This window comes from Tamandua tetradactyla, chromosome 3 (assembly GCF_023851605.1).
Source record: "Tamandua tetradactyla isolate mTamTet1 chromosome 3, mTamTet1.pri, whole genome shotgun sequence".
Lineage (NCBI taxonomy): Eukaryota > Metazoa > Chordata > Mammalia > Pilosa > Myrmecophagidae > Tamandua > Tamandua tetradactyla.
Genome location: NC_135329.1, coordinates 162,591,907 through 162,612,666, shown reverse-complemented (window position 1 = coordinate 162,612,666; position 20,760 = coordinate 162,591,907). Strand labels below are relative to the sequence as shown.

Genomic DNA, 20,760 nt, shown 5'->3' with positions numbered 1-20,760 from the left:
TAATGAAAATAGACTACTCCAAGTGGAAAGTTTCCATACAAACATTGGGCCATCTGGATTACACGAAGTGCTAATCTCTGGATGATGATCTGAATAGATCAATATTATTTTATTTCCATTTGCTCATGTCCATCCACCCTCTCTATTCCCCACCTCTACTCCAATTTTAGAGACTAAGCACTCTTTTAGAAAATTTCTGATACTCAATTCAACCTGACTCAAGCACTTGTCTGAATCTTGGCAAATTGAGTCCTCATTTATCAATATCTTGCCTATTAATTTATTAGCTCATGTTGTTCTTCTGTCTGAAATATTTCCTTTTTGCTATAAACTATTGTTGAAACTCTGTCCAAAAATCACCTTATCTATGGAATCTCTCTAATCCTACATGTTGAAAATAATGCTCCTTCTCCTTAAACACTCTCGTCAATACCTTACCCAGGGTTCTTAGTCTTCTTTAATTTATAAGTTTTTATTTCCCTAAGTAGGCTGATTGCTACTCCAGCACAAGATTCAGGTTTATTCATTGCTTTATATCCCAAAGTAGATATTAACATGGCCTTGCACATGGGAGGTAATTAATAAATATGCAATGGCATGTCATTTAAAACATGAAGCACATAACACAGCAAATGCATGTGAATAATCCATTTTCTTTGTAGCATTTAGAACTCATGTAATTTTCCAATAAGCTAATTATTTCCAGTATTTTCTTCACTGTGACAAAGGAAGATCATTCTTTCCAGCATAGGAAGTCTAGATTTATAATGGATTTTTTAAACTTCCAGATGTTATGAATTTATTTTTAAAATAGAAAAAATAAACAATAAAACTGGTTAGCAAACAAATTGAAAGCAGTCAAACTCTGTTTTTACCACAAGTATCACAAGTAACAGATCACTAAAAAAGACACAAGTAGCAAAATGAAAAGAAACAGGCTATTTGCCAAGGATGATAAGAGAGAATGGCAGAAAAGTTAAAAGTTAATTTCAAAATGAACTGAAATGATTGAACAACAAAGCATCAAATTCTTAAATTTGATGCATTTTTAAATAACAAATTGTTAAATAACAAATTTTTAAATAACAAATTTTAAATGACAAATTGTACTTTTAAATAACAGATACTCCATATGAACTTTTTTCCGACACCCCAAACAGAAATTCTGTACCAAGGGCACATTAATGGATGATGGTGATAATATTGCAACATTGTGAGTGTGGTTAACATCAATCAACTATATATTTAAGTGTGGCTAAAATTTTAGGGTGTAGATATGTTCCCAGAATAAAAAAATTGAAACAAAATAATGTAGGATTGTGCAACACACTGAACCTTAATGTAAACAAAGGACTAGATGACAATATTATATTCTTTCTTCAGTTGTAACAAAAGTGCCACACTAATGCAAGGTGTTAATAATAGGGTAGTATATAGGAACTCTGTGCTCTATGAAAGATTTTTCTGTAAACCTACAACTTCTATAATAAAAAATATTTAATGCATATAAATGTTTACCATGAGAAATATGCTTCAAAGAGCTTTCAAATGTTTTAGCTTAAATTATTTTCACTTGATTTAATTTCTTTATAGTAGAAAATTAAAAACAGGGAAAAATAATGCAAAATATCAAACTCAGATTATTGAAAGTTCCCATCTTTCCACAAATATTAACACCCACATGGAGAAATATGTAAAACAAATGTTTAAACTATTGTTTTTAGTTTTCAATGTATTGGTTATACATTTTGGGAGGAATTGGGGAAACTTCAGTCTGCTTAGTTGAGCATGCAAAGGAGTACTGAGAAGCCAGATTATAGTATTCGAGACATGCCTCCCTTTGTGCAAGAATTAGGATCCATTTCTCGATTATTAGGGCCTAGTGGGCCACCACGTTGACCTAGATTCAGCATTAGGGTTCTGTCACTCTTGGTTGCTGCCTGGTGTCCAGCAGAGTCACTCCTAAAATTTCAGTCAGGGTGTGGTTGCTGCTGTTTGGTCAACAGCTAAAGGTTAGTAGCTGGAGGCACTGTGTAACCAAACTGGGTAGGATTGTGTGATAATTCCTTGGCCCTTCCAATTTCCCATCTTAAAATAGTGCAAAAAAACCCAACCAACCAACCAAACAACAAAAAAAAAAACACGTTTCTGGTGGGGATTAGAAGTAAAACAAAACAAAACAAAAACAAATTCATTTGCTAGTTATTAGGTTTGATTATTGAAATAAATGGCTAAAAAAAAAGGCTCTTGAATTATTTTAATATATTAACCATTTACTATTTCCTATTCAAAACATGAGCAAGAACCGATGGGCCTTTTGTAAGTTGATGGGGAAAATAGGAGGGGATGCGTTTTGGGAGAGTCCATGTAAGTTACCATCAGGTTGAAGGGACTACTTTTATATCGGCACTTTTTTCTCCAGCAAACACCAGAGCAAAATATGTCCAGACAGTCAATTGGGACAGCATGACACACCACTGGAAAAAGTGATGTTGAGTGCAAAATTACAAGAAAAGTAAAATCATTGTTGAAGCCACGTTAGCATGCCCTGTTCAAAATTATGTCTGATACTCTAGACACTTCTTTTGGATGATTCCCCAAAACAAGAGCAGAGGAATTACATAAATGGTTTTCCAGGCCAACTTTTCTGATTTAGCAGGCCTTAAGTTGCTTGCAGTGTTTCTCCAACTAGGAGATTCAGGAAAATTCTTAAGGGTTGTGGCTATTGGAATTCCATAAGGTCTTTAATGATAACAGCCACATTAGTTAGCAAAACCCTTCCTAGCAGTTGATAAGAAAGGGTGAGGAGTGAACCAGAAAAAGCAACAAGAGTAGTGACATCTAATCAATACCACTGATGTCAATATGTATCCATAATTATATTCACTTCCTTCATTTTTCTTAGCATTACAATAGCAAAGTTAAATTTTCTTCTCCTTGGCTAAAAAAGATGATATTTCCCATTTACTCTTCGCAACATTTTAGGCTTTGGAGAAGTGAGCATCAAGAGTTGGGGGTTAAGGAAATCTTAAGACGCTGGATTTTTGTTTATTTTACTTTATTATTATTATTTTTAATTGACAAGCCAGAACAACATACATACACGAACATTCTTAACATACAAACATTTCATACATGGTGTACAATCAGTGGCTCAAGATATCATCACATAGTAGTATATTCATCACCATGATAATGTTTTAGGACATTTGCATCACTCCAGAAAAAGAAATAAAAAGAAAAAAGAAAAAACTCACACATACCATACCCCTTACCCCTCCCTCTCATTGACCACTCATATTTCCATCTACCCATTTTAACCTTTGTTCCCTCTATTTTTTCTATACGTCTTACCACTCCCTTTCATTGATCACGAGTATTTCAATCTACTCAATATGTTTTAACATTTGTTCCCTGTATTATTTATTTATTTTAATCCATATTTTTACTTATATAAGACATTGGACTTTAAAATATTGAAGCATGCCTAGTATAGACTATATTAAATGACCACGTTAATTGATCTTCTTGTATTTATTTACTTATCATGATAAATGATATGTTTATTCGTAAGTATTATTTTACATTTCCTGCAGGCTATAAGTTCCATGGGGAAGGGGCTGTGCTTATTTTGGGATTGCTAAATCTCTATAATGCAGTTCACCGTCTAAAAGAGCAGGCATTCAGTAAGCATCTGTTGGTCCATGGGGTATGGAGAATCTAGTCCAATAACAATGACTCAAAGGTTTCTGGGAATTTAATAATTTTTCCAGTCTAATTTATATAATTTAAATTTAAACTGCAGGGGTCCCAATTCTCAACCTTGAACGGTGGTTTTGTAAGAAAGCCATCACTTTAGAGTAAGAGTACCCATCTATAAACTCTTATGACATTTTCTTCATCCTTTTTTTTTTTAAGTCCTCAAATAAAATCCCTGCCAAGTGAAAGAAGGAAACTCAAATAATTTGCCAGAGGCAAGTTTATTAACATTTTCCCAAAGCTTATCTTCTTTGAACTGCTTATTTTGGATCACTACCCAAGAGATAATTTTTTTTAAGTTCATAGGAAAAGATTTGGCCTGTAAATGTTAGTTTCCATGGATAGAGGCAAGGAATGGGGGTTAAGTGAGGAAGAGAATGTCCCCCAATTAAAGTGTTTTCAGAAATTATTTTTGACTATTCAATTTAATCAGTCAGCCCTAAAATTATTGTGGTAAGAGTTTCAATCATCTGAAAATAAAATCTGAAAAATAGTAAATATCCAGTGCAGTTTCTGGCACATAAGAGGTTCTCAGTAAGTGTCTGAACGTATTACGGAATGGGTTTGCATGCTTCAATTTCATTAATATCAAAAAGGTTTCTATGATGGAAAAACAATTGTAGATGACTATCCCTAATTAAAACAATAAAAATCCAAAATAATAATAATTATGATAGCAGTTTTTATGGGTGCTTACTATGTGCCAGCCCTGGCACATGACCCTGTGTACATATACAAGTAAGAAAACAAACGAACTTGCCTAAGATGCCACAGATAATGGCAGAGCCAAGATTCAAACCCAGGAAGGGTGGTTCCATAATCCATTCTGCTAGTCATCATATGCTATGCTGCACTTAGTAGCCCTAAATTCTTTTCTTTGTACATGTTTTATAAAACATATAGTAATATAACATGGAAGATGTTTTTATTAAACATATCAGAAACTATATGTTCAATGAGTGTTTTCCTCTGCAAGAAATCAGTTTGACCAACTATATTTAGTGCAATATTTTCTCAGTTACTCAAAAGTGAAATATATTTGTTTGAAATATATCATTTTGAATATTCCTAGTGGTGGATCTGCTGAGGGCAGGCTAAATTTTTTTAATAGCCAAAAAAAATTGTTGCCATTTGAGATGAATAAACAATATTAAGGGTGTGACCTTGAATCACGAGTGAAAATCTCTCTACAAGGTAATTATTTCAGTGTTCTTGTGTGTCTCCTAAAATGATTTTATAAGCAAGTGCCATAGAAAGGATTCGAAAGAGTCTTCAAAATACTAATGTGAATAATCAAAGGTGCATTCTTTCTGCTATGCTTGTGAAAAAGAAAATAATAGGACAGAAAAGAAGGAAAACTCACCACACCATGGCATTTAAAAGTCACTGGAAGAGCCCTTTAAATCTATTGTCTTAGATGGGGATGGTGTGAAGTTTTATTTGAATATTAGATTTTTTAATCCTGTTTTTCTTTTCCTCAGAAACCGTTAGAACTATCCAAGTTTTGTTGTAGTGCTTATTAAACTTGGATGAGTTAAGAAAAATCAAAAAATGAAAAATTAGGCTTTCTCTCCCCTCAGGGTTTGTCTATGTTATAAACTGTACAAAATGATTCCATCTTGACAGTGTAGGAATGGATACAGTTTCCAACAGAACTTACATATGTGGCAGAGAGCTGTCCCAAAATGACATACTTAGGCAAATCTTTCCAAAAAGTTCACAGGCATTTTTGTACAACTTTATTCCCTAGACTTTCCAACATTTCTCAGCTTGGACTTCACTTGATCACTTTTTCAAAGGTGAGCTTGATTAACTCTCAGTTTCTTCAGAAGGAAATATTTTGTTTAAAAAAAAAACAGTTTTATTTTGCTATGCACATTTACTTTGTGGCAAGAAGCAGTTGAAGAACATAATTGTTTAAACTGGAAACAACTGTAGCTTCTTAAACGTTAAACACCAAAGCAACTAACTAAATTCCAATTTTAATTTATTTTATTTTTTTAAATATATGATAGATGCGTGACATTTGGCCTCCCTTTTAGATTTGGGTTTTCAAGGACATCATCCACTTTCTACATATTGTCTCGATATCACTTTCCTACAATTTGTAGTAGCATCTCTACGTAGATAACAGCATCTAAGCGATGGTCCAAACAGTTTCCTTTCAGTTAACGGATTACGCAATTCAGTATGTACTCTGTGCAAGCCACCCACTGAGGGTATAACAGAAAAGTAATCCCTAGACATAAAGAGACTATAATCAATTTAATCCTGGGTAAATCCTTTGCCCACTCTTGGCTTAAATTACATCACTTGTGAAATGATAAGGTTAATAATTACATTATGAGATCTTTCAGTTCAAGCATTCAATGACTTTCTAAAAAAATTATAAATTATATGTTAGACTTTAATTTCTAATCAAAAAGAAGTTTCAATTATTCACTTAGATTTGCTTCTTTCCCTTAAAATATGTTTTATGTCTGTTGACAAATTACTGTTTTCCAAACAGCACCCATAGTAACAGTTTCTTCTGTTCTCTAGGTTTTAAAGCAATTGTCCTTTTTCATAGAACACATTATAATAAAACACAGATAAAGAGAACCAAGCATTTTAAAAAGTCCTATCACATATAAAGTTCTCCTCAGCTGTTAAATCATTTGTATCTGATACATGACAGATTTTTCACTTAAAAGTCATATTAGAAATTTTTATTTTATAATAGAAGAGCATGTGTATTCTGGTTTAATTCTATATTGTTGCTATTTATTTTGTATTGCTTGAGTTCATTTTCTTCCTTTTAGATTAGCTCAAGTAACCAATAGGTTTTAATTTTGAATGAGAAGCTTCCAAATGGAGCAATAAGCCTACAGACCTTAACTAATGGTGGATAATATCTACTTTTTTTCATTTTGAAGTTTAGTGAAATAAATCTGGAAAAAGAAAGTAAGAAACTTATTTTCTTATTCTAACCATAATATTTCTGATTGCTATAATTACACTGTTCCCTTACTAAAGGGGAGAGAGTAAATAATAATTCTAGAATATTGAGAAAATTATTGCTACCAAGAGACTGAGGAAATTCACATAGAAAAATGCAGGTTGTGTGTCTTTGTGTTTTACTAGAATTAATTACTTATTAGATATAGGGACTGGTATTATGCATAATCCAGAACTCTATTTGTGATAGCTTTTGAGTTATGTCAGGCATAATTTTCATCTAGCTGTCACATTGTTTTATTTTTCAGACCCAGTAATCAAGTCTGATTCATGTTGTCCTATAGAAGAGTCAAGGCTCTGTCTGCTGCATTCTTCCAGTATTTCTAAAAAATGCTTCGTGCTAGCATAGAATAGTACAATGATATAACCATTATTTGCGTACAGAAGAGTGAATGTACTCTTAAAATGATAGAGCATAAATCTCAAAATTACTACCTTGCAATTGGACAATTCCACATTTTGGAGGCTAATTAGAAATGCTCAGCTTTATTCCTGATACTGCAGAGTGCATGTCAGTGAATGTTAACAAAGTCTCTCATACTACCCTTTGACGAGTAAGTGAAAATCTCTTGGAGGGATGATATTGCAATAGGACATGTGAAGTTGGTTTACCTCATATACCTATAGAATAATGATTAATAGAGCTGAAATTCTTATCAAATTTGTGGGTGATACAGAACTGTAGATTGCATGATAGCTACAGAATTGAAAGAACAATCTAAGAATGTTGTGATGGTGGACCTACATCGACATAATAAAGTTGTGTAAGTGATGAATGTAAGAGCATTCATAAACTATTGATTGCATCAAGACTAGGTTGAAAGGATAAATGACTGCACAGTAGTAGTTGATGTGAAAAAAAGAGTAAGCAGGTTTTAGTTGATTCTGGTAGAGATTCAGTTGCTGAATGAGTGCAAACCTCATTCATATACTAAATATATATATATTTTTGAGAGCCTATTATGTGTTAAGCATTATGCTAGGCACTGGGAATAGTGATGAAATAGACACAATAAATGCCTTCAATGTATCTGCAGTACAGTCTGGAAGGCTGACAAATAAAGAAGCAGTTTTTACTTGGTGATAACGCAATGAAAAAGGCAATACAGAAATGTGCATATAGAGAGAGGGTCCATGACCAGGTCTATTGGGCTCAAGGTGGGTTTTCCAGGGGAAGTGATGGCTAAGATAATGTCTCTCACATAAAAGGAGAAACTTCTTATCCCCTGTTACACTTGAATCCCAATCTTGGCTTGCGCCATAACAATCCTCCTGCCCTTCTCCCTCTCTACACTAGCTGGAAACCTGATATTTACAATTTCTAGCCTTCTCAGCCATCCAGGGTAGTCTTAAGAATGTAGAATTGGGCAATGATAGATTCTGAGAGCCAAATAGCTTTCATAATACCTCCTCCTCCTTGATAAGAAACATGACCTTACTTTCAGGTTGTGTCCCACAGGTCTTTTTATGAGATAAAGTAGGAAAGAGGATAGATAGAAGCACTCTAAAAGACTAGTTTTTCTCTTTGAGTTCCAGATCAAAAGCTCAGTTATTCTCAAAGCGCTGAGTTGAAGAGAACACATTTATGAAAGCCACCAGCCCCTGTGCATACCCGATTACATAGCACTACCAATATAGCTTATCATTAGGAGGATGCTACTTCACATATAATACATTGTTAAAAGACGGGGATAATTTTGTAGTGCATTTGAGAAACAGGTCATTTAAATGCTTATTTTGGCAGTGTTCTAGATATTTCTCTTAAGCTCCATTTTCTGTATAGTTTTCACACCTCCCTTGGGTATCCTTCCTCCTTTTATTATGGCTTTAACAACCAATATACTGATGGACCCCCTGGGCTCACTCCTGCCTCAGGACTTGCTTGTCCTCTCTCTGTATCACCACTTATTCCTGCTAATCCCAGGGAATACTTCCAAGACTGGACCATTTGAATTCACACATGCTTCGCAGCCCTTGTCTATCTCTTTGCTGCTTTATTTTCCTTCTTGCCATTTATGATTCTCTGATATACTATATATTTTACTATTTATCTGTTATTGTCCCTACCACTAGATTATAAATTTCACAAAGACTAAGATTTTTGTCTGTTTTGTTCTCTTGCAGCACCGGCACTGAGAATGGTCCAAGTACTGAGCTTGCTAAGTCCTCAGCAAATATTTGTGATATGAATGAATGAACAAGTAACCCCCAAGCACTTGCTTCACTTCTGGCTCCCTTCCTGAATAAGAAGACTATCTAACTTCCTATAAAGTACATCCACATGGATGCCTCACAGGCATCTTAAATTTCATGTGACCAAAATTGAATTAATCATTTCAAATCCATCCACATCTCTACCCCCAGAGTTTATCACTCTAGTTCATCTCTTACCTGGATTTGCATCATATTCTCGCAATTTCTAGCCCTGCTTTCAGTGTTTATTTTTTTCAAAATCTATTCTCTGCATTGTCTCTTGAGAAATTGTTCTGAAATGCAAATCTTATCCTACCACTCACCAACTTATAATTGGTCAATGTCATTTCAGCGCTACTAGGATAAAAACTTACCTTTAAGGATTGCTTGGTCCTTCTTCATCTGACTCTCTCCCTTGTCTCATCTATTTCGGTCTTCACTCTGACAATCCCAAACTCTTCTATCTTCCTCAAACTCACCATATTTTTTTTCTTCCTACAGAACTGCATAGGCACTTTCTTCATGCACTCTTCTCACCACCTACTCTGCCAGACCATCCCCTATCCATTCTTCAGTGGGCAGGTGGCCCCACTCAGGCAAGCTTTCCCTGAGGTAAAGAAGGGGGGTCGGTTGTTCCTGGTAAGTATCTTCATGGTACGTGCACTATCTCAAAGCAGTCATCCCATGTTATTGAAAATTTCCTCGGTGCTCCTTATCAGGGCCTAGATGCAGCAGAGTCATCTTGTTTGTCTTGCTCACATTTAGATCCATAGAGCTTAGCATAGTGCCTAGCTAATGGCATGCACTCAATATTTGTTGAAAAATAAAAGAGAGAAAGGAAGCGAATGAGAGAAAGAATGGAAGAGAGAGAGACCAAAACAGAGATAACAGACTTTATTCTTTCCTTAAAGAAGACAAGCATAGATTATCCATAGGGACAAATTTTCTTATATTCATTTCTGCTGCATTTAGATATGGGTTTATTATCCAATTTAAAACTTAGATAATAAAACCGTATCTAAACGCAACAGAAACGGTGTTAATAGATATCTTTAAGTCATTTTCTTCTTTCAATACCCAGTATACTCCATATCTGTTAAATAGCATGCAAGACTGTTTCTCTCTGCAGACAAATAAGAGGCAATTTTTGTGAATATAGATGACTGAATCTTCAAAAATCTACTCGGTTTCAATGAGAACATTCAAAATGCTCTTCAGTTGGGGTGTGGTCTATCCAGCCCGGTCTTAGCCTGAACCTGAAAGAGATTGCGTGGGTAGAAGTGGTTGTGAAGACTCTCAGAAGTCTCACAATATGATGTATTTTTAACCAAGTAATTTTAAATTAACTGCATTCTTCAAAAACATTATTATTAAACTGTTTACGTCTTTAGGCAGTATCAACTCTTGGGCAGTCAACTTCCAAAACTTTTCAGTCACTGTGCTAAATAACTGTCCTCAATAGTTCTAGAACCACCTATTCAAAGCTTTCTGGGGTGCTGAATACTTGCAATATTTTTAGACTTCCCAAACAAACCCAGGCCCCTAACTTTGATCAAATGTCTCATTTTCCCTTGTCTTACAATAATATAGAGGAAAGTATTTCCAAAAAATCGATCTACATGGACCTGGAATGCTACAGATAAGACAAGGTGGGCCCTTACAGATTCTTCTTTGTCTACGCCTCTCCAAACGGCAAAACAACCGTTTTGAAACAAAGTTGGAAATGTAGGTGAAGAAAAAGGGTGGAACCCATTTGAGCTTGAGAAACTACTGCCAAGACCATGTGTATTGATTTTTGTTTGCCAAAATATTATTGCCATCTTTCAGAGCTTTGTTAAGGGTTTGGAATGTATCTCTTTGCTGAGTCTGCCACGTGTTACAATTCTCCTCAGACCATGAGGTAATGTAGCAGGAGAGTAGACCATCTGGTATCATTAGAAAACTAACTTCAGGCTTCTTTTTAAAAAGCATGCTGATGAGGAACTTCCAGATACTGTTAAATAGAGCTTTTCATTTCATGCCACGTTGGTAAAATCATATCCACACTCAAAAAAAAGAGAAAAAGAAAAAACAACGAACAAAAATTTCCTGGAAATAAAAGGTTTTCGTAGGAAAATTTTATACCTTACTTAATTTATTGTGGATTGATTTTTCAAAATTTCTCATAGATAGGATATTCCCAACCCCATATTTTTGTGTAATGTTTTTCTTCTGGCTTTATTTACATAAGAGACCTATGACTATAATCATCATTTCCTAACCGAATAAAGGAGAAAAATGTGGGAGAGAAGACTAAAATTATGAAATAGTAACCTAAAAAAATGAGACAGTCAAATTTTATTATTTGAACCAAATATATGAAACTGCTTGCTGTTTATTTCTTATCTTATCTGCAATGACTAGGATAATTTGGTAATCTATTGGATGCTAATTCACCAGAACATTCTCAATTTACTGTAATATGTCTGCTAAAATAATGAATAGATTCACAAATCTTGATACATTTAAGAAGGATCTGGGAAGTGAGAAGAAAGTGTGAAATTAACATGTGGCATAACTTGGAAGAAGAATTGAGTTGGAGTGAGATTTTGATTTGGAAAAAATATTGAGTAAGCTTGTGATGGAGGAGCCGGAAGTACAGACTGGCTTAAGGATCAAATATGTGGTTGGGTGAATCCTATTTTATTTCATAATCATAATTTATTGTTTTTGAATTGCTATGCATTCCTCAGTTAATAAATCTTCCTGTATAATGGGTACAGTGTCCAATAACACTCAAATGAGAATTAAAAAGTATTGTCAGTTAAATTTAGGTTTTTCTTTTACTCAGTCACATTTATAACATTACAAAGAACAGGTACACATTATTTAATATAAAGTACACATACTAGAAATATTTTCTTTTTCCAAATACCATGCTTTATGCACCCCATGAGAAAGATATACTGTTGTAAAGCATAACAAAATTGCGGAAAATAAACGAATAAAGGTAATGGTATGTTCTTTTTTTCTGAATTACGCTATGATTATGGAGAATGAGAACATTGAAAAAGCAGACTTCAGTGACTTCTCCATAATATTTTTATATTTTTGTGTTTTCAGTATGATGATAGACACACACACTCACACACATATATATGTATATTCTGGATTGTATGTTTGACAGCTTTGTAATCAAATAGGACTGAACAATGTTTCCTGAAATTTTTTGTTTGTGTTTACAGCTTTTTGTTTATAGCTTTTTTGTTTACAGCTATCATAACCAAGTTTGGCTGCGATAGCTGTAAAAGCAAAAGAAGCCAAATGATTAATTTATAAATATTGCATTTTCCCTAAGGTTAAATGATGTCATGGCATGCTTTATTAATCAAAGATTCACAGTAGAACAAAAAGCAAAGAGTGGTAGTAAGAACTTGAGGGAAGAATTTGGTGAAAGTCTTAAGGGAGAGAGAGGGAAACTTTCTTGGGTACACCCTTTTATATAGTTTTGGCATATGAAAGCATGCCCAACCTTTTAAATAATTGGACAAATATACAAACCCAAATGAGATGCTGCTTACAGGAAATACAACAGAAAATAAGTAAAACAAATGTCTAAACAATAGTTAATAAAATAGAAAATAGGAAAACAATAGATAAAATTGATGAAACCAAAGACGGTTTTTGAGAAGGTCAATACAATTTTTAAAATTCAAATCAGACTGATCAGAATTGCTAATGAGGAGAGCTGATATTACTACAAATATTAGAACCATTTAAAAAATAAGGGATTTTTATAAACAGATTTGTGTCAGCAAATTTGACAATTTATATGGAACAGGAAAATTTCTTGTGTGGTACATCCTAAATGTTTACTTGAAAAAAATTGTTATTCTGAGTAGTCTTAGGACTATTAAAATATATGATTATAGTTAAACACCTTCCCAGAAAGAAACTAGTTCCAGATAACTGATAAACTCTACCAAACAGTTAAGGAAGAAATGATACCTATATTACACATACCCATCAAAAAATTAAACAAGAGGAAAGAAACCCCAAGTCATTCTATAAGACCAGTGTTATTATGACACCAAAACTAGACCGATATAGTAAATGAATAGAAAAGTAGCAAGTCTATAGCCCTCCCTAACATTAATGGTAAAATTCTTTTCCATACGTTGAATCTAAGAATATTTAAATAGGATAAGAAATCGTTAAGCAAGTAGGTTTTGTCCAGGGAATGAAAGTTCTTATTTTAAGCTTGGAAGTCAATCAATGTAGTTCAATATATTAAGAGACTAGAAAATGAAAACACATGATCATCCCAATAGATGTAGAAAAAGCATTTGACAAAATCCAATGTTTATTCCTGATACATGCTAGGAACTGGTGAGAACTTCATCAACTTGTAAAAGGGCATCTATGAAAAACCTGCAGTTAAATATATACTTAATGTTAAAAGACTGAATATTTCTTCCTAAGATCAACAAGAAGGCTTTACAAGGGTTTAAACAGTATAAAGCAATAAAAATAAATAAATGCATCCAGATTGGAAAATAAGTAAAAGCATCCTTATTTGTGGAAAACATTGCCGTCTACATAGAAAATTGTAAGATTTACAAAAAAGCTATTAGAACTAATAAGGGTGTTTTAGCACATAGAAAGATACGTGATTAATATATTAAAATCAATTGTATTTATACACGTTAGGACTATAACATTGGAAAATGATTTTTAAATAAATATTACTTATAATAGAAGTAAAATATGTTACTTAGGAATAAATCTGAAATTTACATATGTGCAAGGCCCGCACACTGAAAATTACAAAATTCTGATTTAAAAAGATCAAAGAAGATCTAAAGAAATCAAAGCTGTATACCTCGTTCACGGATTGGAACACTCAATAATGTTAAGATGTCTGTTCTACCAACATTGAATTATAGATTCAATGCAATCCCAATCAAAATCCTAGCAGTGTTTGTTTTTTTTTTATAGAAATTGCCTAAAGCTTCTTCTTTGGTTTATACAGAAATACAAAACTTCTAAAATATTAAGCTTTCAAGAGAAAACAACTTGAAAAAGATGAGATGAATGGAAGGCCCCTATCTGGCTTCAACACTTATTGTAACTTTGCAGTAATCATGTCAGCATGATTGTGGTATAAAAGATAAAAAATGAATAAATAAATGGAATAGAAGAGATAGTCCAGAAATAGAGGCATCCATTGATTCAAAAGGTGGAAAGTCAATTACATGGAGAAAGGTTAGATTTTTTAACAAATTGTGCTGGGACAATTGGATAGCCATATTCAAAAAAACAGTAAAGAACAGAATCTCAATCCATACCTCTCTATTTGCAAAATAGTGGCTCACCTCTTAGCCTCCAATATACGATTTAACCGTAAATCTGCGTTTGTGTCTCTGGACTTACCTATTCTAGATATTTCAGATGCATTGAATCATGCAATATGTGGGCTTTTGTCCATGTCATAGCACAAAGTTTTGAAATTTGATGAAGTTCAGTTTATCTAACTTTTGTTTTGTTGCTTGTACTTTTGATATCATATGTAAGAAACCATAGTCAAATCCAAGTTCATGAAGGTTTACCCTGTGTTTTCTTCTAAGAATTTTATATTTTAACCATTATATTTGAATCTTTGATCCATTTTGAGTTGATTTTTGTATATGATGGAAAGAGTCCAAATTCACTATTTTGCATGTGGATTTCCAGTTGTCCCACCACCATTTGTCAAGGAGACTATTTATTTTCTATTGTATGATCTTGAGAATCTTGTCAAAAATCAATTGACCATGTATTGCGTTATCTCTGAATTCTCATTTCTATTCCTTTGGATCTATACATCCCTCCTTATATCAGCAGCACACTGTTTTGAAATTATAACTGTGAGTAAATTTTGAAATAGGGAAGTATAATTTCAGTTCCTCACAAATTTATTAGGCCTTCTTGTATGATGTAACATTTGGTTTGTTTATCCTTGAGAATGTTTTATTGTACTCGAGAAGAATGTATGTTCTGATTATTTGAGAGGGAGTGTTCAGTATACTTCTAATAGGTTTAGCTTATTTATGATATTGTTCAAGGTGTCTATTTATTGTCTTCTGGATAATTGACCTATTCATTATAGAAAGTGGAGTATGGATGTTCCCAACTATAATTGTGGAACTATCTATTTCTCCCTTCAATTTTGCCCATTCTTCCTTCACAGAATTTGGAATTCTTTTGTTAGGTGCTTTATGTATATAATTGCTAAATCTTCTTGATGGATTAATCCTTTTATCAATATATGATGCATTTTGACTCATAACGATTTCTAACTTAAAGTCTATTTTGTCTAATATTAGTGTAGTGTAGCCATCCAGCTCTCTTTGCTTACTGTTTGCATGGAATAACTTTTTCCATCCTTCCACTTTCAACCTCTTTGTGTCTTTGGATAAAAAAAAAAATGAGGGTCCTAGAGACAGTGTATAGTTGGATCCTGACTTTTAAATCCTTTTTCTCAGTCTCGAAATTTTTATTGGAGAGTTTAATCCATTTACATCTGAAATAATTGTTGATAAGGAAGGAACTACTTCTGCCATATTGCCATTTCTTTTCTTTATGTTTTAAGTCTTTTCTTCAATGCTTTTATTGAGATGAAATTCACATAACATAAAATTTCTCATTTTAAAATGTACAATTTGGTAGTGTAGAAAAATCATACATTGACAATGTTGTACAACTGTCACCACAATCAATTTTAGAACATTTTCATCATCTCAGAAAAAACCTACATTCATGAGTAGTTACTCTCCATTACCTGCGACCCCAGCCCTGATAACCACCAATCTACTTTTTGTTTCCATGAATTTGACAATCTGGGTATTTCATGTGAATGAAATCATACACTATATGGTCTTTGTATCTGGATTATTTCACTTAACATAAGATTTTATTTTTTTAATATATTTATTATAAACAACAAGCAAACACACAAGCATTCTTGACATGGTTACAATCAATGATTCACAATATCACATAGTTGTGCATTCATCACCATGATCAGTTTTGTTTTTTAAATTTTTATTAATAAATTCAATCAACATAGAACATGAACATTTTACTTTGTTTGCTAACAGTGGCTCACAATATCATCACATAGTTGTATATTCATCACCATAATCATTTCTCAGAGCATTTATATAACTCCAGAAAAAAGAAATAAAAAGAAAAAAGTTATACATACCATACCCCTTACTCCTCCCTCTCATTGATCACAAGTATTTCCCTCTACCCAATTTATTTTAACATTTGTTCCCCCTATTATTTATTTTTCTTAATTTATATTTTTTTACTCATCTGTACATACCAGAGATGAAAGGAGCCTCAGAACAAGTTTTCACAATTATATAGTCACTTGCAAAACTATATCATTATACAATCATCTTCAAGAAACATGGCTACTGGAACACAGCGCTACACTTTCAGGCACTTCCCTCTAGCCTCTCTAATACACCTTAACCTAAAAAGGGAATATCTATATAATGCGTAAGAATAACCTCCAGGATAACCTCTCGACTCTATTTGAAACTCTTAGCCGCTGATACTTTATTTTGTCTCATTTCTCTTCCTCCTTTCAGTCAAGAAGGTTTTCTCACGATGAGAAACCTTGATGCTAAGTTCCAGTTCCTCCTAGGATTTCTGTCCCATACTGTCAGGGAGGTTTACATCCCTGGGAGTCATGCCCCATGTAGAAAGGGACAAGTCAGTGGATTTGCTTGTTGTGTTGGCTGAGAGAGAGGCCACATCCAAGCAATCCAAGCAACAAAAGAGGTTCTCAGGGGTGACTCTTGGGCCTAATTTTAAGTAGGTTTAGCCTATCCTTTGTGGGGATCAGTTTCATATGAACAAACCCCAAGATTGAGGGTTCAGCCTATTGATTTTGCTGTCCTCACTTGTGAGAAGATCAGGCCTTCTCCATGTGCAGAAATTGAATTTCCCTTTTTCCTCACCATTCTCCCAAGGGGATTTTGCAAATATTCTTTTATTCACTGTTCAAATCACTCTGGGATTTATCAGGGTATCACTCTGGACAAACCTACAAAAACCATGATCAGTTTTTGGACATTTGCATCTCTCCAGGAAATGAAATAAAAAAGAAAAAACTCACGTATGCCATCCCCTTACCTCTCCCTCTCATTGACCACTAGTGTTTCATTCTACTCAATTTATTTTAACCTTTGTTCCCTCTATTATTTGTTTGTTTCTTATCCATATTTTTTACTCTTCTGTCCATACTGTAGATAAAAGGAGCATCAGACACAAGGTTTACTCAATCACACAGTCACATTGCAAAAGTTATACCATTATACAATCATCTTCAAGAAACATGACTACTGGAACACAACTCTACAGTTTCAGGTACATCCCTCTAGCCACTATAATACACCCTAAACTAGAAAGGGGATATTTATATAATGTGTAAGAATAACCTCCAGGATAACCTCTCATCTCTGAAATTTCTCAGCCACTGACATTTTATTTTGTCTCATTTCTCTCTTTCCCCGTTTGATGGAGAAGGTTTTCTCAATCCCTTGGTGCCTAGTACCAGCTCCTCCTAGGATTTCTGTCCCACTTTGCCAGGGAGGTTTACATACCTGGGAGTCATGTCCCAAGTAGAGGGGGAGGGCAGTGTGTTCACTTACCATGTTGGCTGAGAGAGAGAGAGCCCCATCTGAACAACAAAAGAGGTTCTCTGGAGGTGACTCTTAGGCCTAATTTTAAGTAGGCTTAGCCTATCTTTTGCAGGGATATTTCATAGGGACAAACTCCAAGATTGAGGGCTCAGTCTATTGATTTAGTTGTCCCCACTGCTTGTGAGAATATCAGGAATTCTCCAAATAGGGAAATTGAATCTTCGCCTTTTCTCCCCATTTCCCCAAGGGGACTTTGCAAATACTTCTTTATTCACTGCTCAGATCACTGGGATTTATTGGGGCATCACACTAACCTGGAAAAACCAACAAAATCTCATGCCCTATTCAAGTTTCAATGTACTTACGGTGTTCAATTAACTGTCCATATAAGTTAAATTAGGAAATGCACTAGTTAAAATATAAATTTTGCACCAAATAAACATTTCTTACTTTAGTCTCACACACATAACATTTTCTAAGTTCATCCCTGTTGTAGCATATATCCATGGTTCATTTTGCTTTTGAATTAAAATACTTTATGATTAAGAACAGCACTGGGAAAAACTGAGCAGAGAATATAGAGTTCCCATGTGCCCCACTCTATCGTTTCTCCCATTAACCTCTTGCATTAGCATGGTATATTTGCTAGAATTGATGAACCAATATTGATACATGAACTAAAGTCCATAGTTTATGTTAGGTCTCATTCTTGTGTGATATAGTTCTATGGGTTTTGACAAATGCAGAATGTCATGTGTCCACGACTACAATATCAAACCGAATATTTTCACTCTCCCCCATGTTACAGCTCCTCATTCCTCTATCCCTCCACCTAACCCTCTTGTAAGAACTAATACTTTTATTGACTCCATAGTTTTGTCTACACAGAATGTTATATAGCTGAGTTTCTATAATATGTAGCCTTTTCAAACCAGTTTCATGCACTTAGAAATATGCATATAAAGTTTCTCCATATCTTTTTGTGGCTCGATAGCTCATTTCTTTTTATTGATGAATTTTATTCCATTGTATGTGTATATCACAGTCCATTTATCCATTTACTTATTTAAGAAAATCTTGGTTGCTTTTAAGTTTTGGCAATTATTAATAAAGATGCTATAAATATTCATATGTCAATTTTTATGGGCATGAGTTTTCAACTTCTGTATATAGTTTGTTTCTCAACTCCTCAATATAGTTAGTATAGTTTATTGCTTCTCACTTCTTTTCTGTATATATTTTTAGCTATTTTCCTAGAGCTTATCCTAGGTGTTACAATTAACATTATAACGTTTTTTTAAAAGTTTGGATTAATACCTACTTAATTTCAGTATGATAATAAAATCTCTGTTTCTATACAGATTTGTTCCCCCTTCATGTTATCATTCTCAGAGATTAAATCTTTATACTTGTGTGCCAAATAACTCAGACTTATTATTACTTTTAAACATTTGTCTTTTAAATAATATAAGAAGAACAGAAGAGTGACAAACCAAAAAACACAGTAGTACTGGCTTTTATATTTACCCATGCACTTACCTTTACCGGTGTTCCTCATGTCTTTACCTGGCTTCTAGTTACTCTCTAGTGCTTTTCATTTCAGCCTGAAAGACCCCCTCTAGAATTTCTCAAAGGGCATGTCTAACAGTGCAAAAGTCCATCAGCTTTTGTTTATCTGGGAATTTCTTAGCTTTTCATTTTTGAACAATGGTTTATCCAGATATAAAATTCTTGGCTTAACAATTGTTGTTGCCGCTGCTGCTTTTTGCTTTAACGTTTTAAATATCTCATGCCACAGCCTTTAGGTCTGCATGGTTTCTGAGGAGTGATCTGCTGTTAATCTTACAGGTATCTCTGGTAAATGATGAGTTGCATCTCTACTGTTGCTTTCAAGTTTTTCTCTTGGTTTTGTCTTTCAACAATTTGAATGTAATTTGTCTTGATGTGACTCTCTTTTATTTTATTTTCTTTACATTTTGGATGGGCAGATTCTTGTCTTTCATCAAAGTTTGAAAGACTTTGGTCATTGTTTGTTCAAACATTGTTTCTGCCTCTCTCTCTCTCTTCCTTCTGAGACTTTCATTTTCTGTGTGTTTATACTTGTTGGTGCGTCACAGGACTCAGGCTCTGTTCACTTTTTTTCTTTCTGTTCTTCAGACTGGACTACTTGAATGGTAGTATTTTCGAGTTCACTGATTTGTTCCCCATGCTCAAATCTGCTGCCAAATACCTCTAGTGAATTTTTCATTTTAGCTATTGTATTTTTCAATTCCAGATTTCTTTTTGGTTCTTTTTTTTAATACTTTCTATCTCTTTATTGACATTGTCATGGTGTCCATACATAGTTTTCTTGGATTATTTGAGTTCTTTGTTCACGGTTTCCTTTAAATATTTGAGCATACTTCAATCTTAATTTAAAATTGTTCTCTAATAGGCCAATGTCTGTTCTTTCTCAGGAACAGTTTCAATTAATTTATTTTTCCCTGTGAATGGTCCATAGTTTTGGGTATCTTTATATTCATCATAATTTTGCTGAAAGCTGAACATTTTTAAGATTATAATGGTACTCAGATTTACCTCCTTCTACAAGGGTTGTTGTTGCTACTTATTCATTGCTATTGTAGTTGTTTGCTTGCATAGTGCCTTTTCTAAACATACAGCACAACTAACTGAGAAAAAGTCCATATTCTTCTCCTAGCAGTAGCTAATTGCCCTGGAAATGCAGACTGACATATCTACTGCCTCTGCCAGGAAGAAGGCAATGGTAGGTGGGTAAGTTAAGATGGCACAATCTTTTTACTGAAATTTACCAGATTTTGCCTTCATTGAACATTCCTCTAGCTGTTGATGGTTTTTTACTGTATTCCAGAGTTGATTCTGAAAATCTTTACCAAATATCATTGCTTTTATGGAGGGACAGTGTTTTGAAGTTCCCTACTCCCCCATTTTTGGTGACAACTCAAATCTCATCAATTTTAAACTTTAGCCCTGCACAATTTATTATAAGTTCTACCTAAGTATAGTGCCATGAGATACTCTGAGGAACAGAACAATGCTTGATATGGGCAGAGGGGCTTCAACCATAGGCACTCTGCTTTGGAGGGCTCACGTAGTCCAAACACACAAAACATAAAGT

General features: G+C 34.0%; 1 long non-coding RNA gene across 1 annotated transcript in view; it reads right to left on the bottom strand.

The window, feature by feature from the left end:
- Nucleotides 1-9,828: 9,828 nt before the first annotated feature.
- The window catches only part of LOC143676449 (uncharacterized), a 37,342-nt gene continuing 26,410 nt past the window's right edge, over nt 9,829-20,760 (bottom strand). The window contains exon 2 of the long non-coding RNA XR_013172093.1: nt 9,829-10,205. This is a non-coding gene — a long non-coding RNA (uncharacterized LOC143676449). The remainder of the gene's footprint in view (nt 10,206-20,760) is intronic.